The sequence below is a fragment of the Symsagittifera roscoffensis genome, chromosome 9 (assembly GCF_963678635.1).
Source record: "Symsagittifera roscoffensis chromosome 9, txSymRosc1.1, whole genome shotgun sequence".
Lineage (NCBI taxonomy): Eukaryota > Metazoa > Xenacoelomorpha > Acoela > Convolutidae > Symsagittifera > Symsagittifera roscoffensis.
In genome coordinates this window covers 50,477,908-50,481,927 of record NC_087070.1, presented here as the reverse complement: position 1 = coordinate 50,481,927, position 4,020 = coordinate 50,477,908, and positions in this window count along the sequence as shown.

Genomic DNA, 4,020 nt, shown 5'->3' with positions numbered 1-4,020 from the left:
CAGATATCGTCTTCTGGAAAACTGTTATCTTCCTGGGGCTGGGTAAAAATATCCAAGTTGTCTATGGCTGTATCTTTGTTGACCTCTTCCTTATTGTTGGTGTAAACTGACGCCGTCGAACCGTACTACAAAAGTCTGGATGGATGCTTATGAATAAGAGCTGCTAGCGTGCACTCGAAATGACCTCAAAGCTCCAGGTCTGCGTGCCCTAACAAACCCTTATTGACTGAACCAGTTAAAGCCATCCTTGCCGAAAACTCTTTGAGCGTAAGACTCATTTGGTTGATTCGAAACCAATCTCCTGTTGGGTCGGTCTTGAAAAAATTCATGTAGAGATAGACATTGCAACTATAAGTTTTGATGGCAAATCGGAAGAATCGTTCATTGCGACTCTCACGAAGCGACCGTGTTCGATTGTTTCAAGTCGTCTTTAGCTGATATTCTTCTACTTTTTGAGTCGTATCCTGATGTAGTATGTTGATCCTGTTGCTTTAATTTAGTTTTTGACCAATCGCTATTAGTTAACCTTGCTTTTTGTTGCTGTGAGTTCATCTTTCTTCTGAAACTCATAATATCGTTTAGACAATCAATGTAACCTATTGTTTTACATACACGCCTACCAAAATAGAAAAAAAATTAGATGTTCAAAGTTAGCAACTTTGAAACAACACCTGTAAACGGATTTAAATCACCAGAGTCTGTAGGTATTTTAATCAGTATTTTATGTATAAGTTTTTTTGTCAAGATTTTTTTTCTTTTTTTTCTGTGATCTATCAAACACTCGATGAAGACTGCCGGTGGACAAATTGGCATTTTCAATTGGCCAGAACATGTGTCTAGAGTCAGTCGAACAGCTGAAAACTTCTCAACAAGGGTGGTTTTGTGTAACCCACATATTCTGGTTCTATGAAATCACAATAGATGAATACTTAATGATTACGTCCTATAATAACCGGAAACGCTGGTTCGTCCAGAACTAAATCCATGTGAATTTTATCCTGAGATCTGCTCAACCCCAAAATGTAAAACAAATCATTTGAACAATTTACAGTTTGCAATTTTTGGATTGCTGTTCCAGATTCCTTATTCGTTTTTTCCTTGCTAGTCATGTATTTACTATGTTGGTCTTTGTTGCAACGCCCGTCAGAAAATGAATTGCTTTGTTTTTGATATATATCAAACCTTCAAAATTTTTGTAGTTTCCAAGAGGAACTTGTACGTTTCTTTATCATTTGTTATAATAGTTGAAATAAAAAGTCCCAGTGCTATGTTTCTAACAATTTTAGGATGCGGTACTTCTGCAAGACTTACACACAATTGCTCTTCAAGACTCAAGGGCTTGCCTAAAGCTGTACGGAATGATGAAAGAGTGATTTCAGTGAAAGTGTCCAAAGATACATTTGATGAAAGGTCAACCGTAAAGATTCAATTTTCTAAAAATCACTAGAAAAAATTAAACGTTGAACAAACCTGTTAAAAAATTGCGAACTTATTGCTGACACATGAGAAACTTTTTTACATTACAAAGCTTCCCAAACACAACTAAGCATTTCTCCACATTCTTCTGGTTGAATATTGTTTAATCATGTTTTTAGACTGTTCACTTTTTGTGAACAAAATTTTTTGAAATCTCGCATGGGGCGAACAGTTCTGAAACGTTCAAAAAATTGTTCTTAGATTTTGAGCAGTTTCGATCAAAATATAAACTAGTTGACAAATTTTGACAGTGATATTTTTATTTTATTTTGTAAAAAATTTCAAATGAAAAGAAGGTACCCATTACCTTGTTGTGTTTTGGAATAAAATGTTTTCCTCCGTAAAAAAAAATATTCTAATCGAAACAAAAATTTATCAATCAGATCACCAGGTTTCTATTGACCAATTACCAACCAGCAATCCTGATCACTCCCTCCTGATTACTTTTTCGATTTTATTTTTTTTATACATGTAATTCATCTGTTCACATTTTGTGAGCAACATTTCTGAATTATGCATGGAAAAAACAATTTTTTAAACGTTGAAAAATTGTTCACAGAGTGTGAACAGTTTTTTTCATTATAAAAATTAGTTTAGGTACCAAACAAGAAGGTACCAAACAACTTGGTGTGTTTTGGAATAAAAGTTTCCTCCTACAAAAAAAAAACAATTTAATAGACACAAAAACTTATTAGTCAGAGTACAATGTTTTTTTTGACCAATTACAAGCAAGCATTCATATGCACTTCCTCCTGATTAATCTTTTCAGTTTTAATTTTTTATACATGTAATTAATCTGTTCACATTTTGTGAACAAAACTTCCTAACCATGCATGGGGAGATTAATTTTTAAACGTTGAAAAAATTTGTCCACAAAATGAGAACAGTTTTGTTCAATGAACAAACTAGTTGACAACATTTAGCAGGGATAAGTGTGCTTTTTAATTTTACGAAATGAAAAGAAAGCAACTAACAAATTTGGTAATTTGGAATAAAAGATTTTCCTCCTTAAAAAAATTTTCGAATTGGCATGAAAATTGACCAATCAAAGCAAACATTCTTATTCACTCCCCCCTGGTCAATTTTTATTTTCTTTAAATTTTTTTTATACATGTCTTTAATCTGTAAAAAAAATTCCTAACCATGTAAGGAGGCAAGTTCTTAAACGTAGAAAAAATTTTGTTCAAAATGTGAACAATTTTATTCAATGTATAAGCTAGTTGACAGTTACTAGCGGGAATATTTTTAATTTTTAAATTATAAATAAAACAAGAAGTCAACCAACAAGTTTGTGTGTTTTAGAATAAATTGATTTCCTCCTTATAAAAAGATATTCAAGTCGACATAAAAACTGACCAATCACAAGCAAGCATTCTTATTCACTGCCTCCTGGTCAATTTTTTTTCTTTTTTTTGATACATGTCTTTAATCTGTATCTATTTTCTTAAATATGTAGGGGGGGGGGCATATTCTGAAACGTAGCAAAAAATATTCTTCACAAAATGTGAACAAGTTTATTCAATGTGTAAGCTAGTTGACACTTACTAGCAGGAATGTTTTTAATTTTTAAATTATAAATCAAAAAAAAGTCAACCAACAAATTTGTAATGTTTGGAATATATTGGTTTCTTTTTTATGACGAGCTAGTCAAATCGACAGCAAAATTGACCAATCAGAGTACCAGCTTTCAATTGACCAACCACAAGCAAGCTTTCTTATTCTTTCCCTCATGGTTATTTTTTGTTTTCTGTTAGTTTATTATTATATTTTATTAAATTTATTATTATAAGTTTTATTCAATGTATAAACTAGTTGACTAATTTTAGCAGGGATAATTATGTTTTTTAAGTTTAAAAATGAAGGCAACAAACAAATATCTTTGTTTTGGAAAATAAAATGTTTTCTTCCTTACGAAGAAGAGATTCAAATTGACACCATATTTGACCAATCAGAAAACAAGGTTTCAATTGACCAATCAAAAGCAAGCCTACTTATTCACTCTCTGCTGCTTTATTTTTGATTTCTTTTATATTGTTTTTATTTTTTTATTGATGTTTTTAATCTGTTCACATTTTGTGAACAAAATTTCTGAAGCATGCATGGGGAGACCAAGTTTTTAAACGTTGAAAGCATTTCTCCAGAAAATGTGAACAGTTTTATTCAATATCTAAACTAGTTGACTAAATTTAGCACGGATAATTTTTTTTATTAAGTTTCTGAATAAAGCAACAAACAAATTGGTGTGTTTTGAAAAAAAAGATTTCTTCCTCCTTACAAAGAAGATATTCAAATTGACACCAAAATTGACCAATCAGAATACAAGGTTTCAATTGACCATTCGCAAGCAAGCATACTTATTCAAAAGCATACTCTCCTGGTTCATTTTTGTTTTCTTTTAATTTATTTTTGTTTTTTTTTATACATGTTTATAATCTGTTCACATTTTGTGAACAAAATTTCTTAACCATGCATGAGTAGAACAAAGTGTTAAACGTTGAAAAATTTTGTTCACAAAAAGTGAATCTAATTTTTTATACATTAATT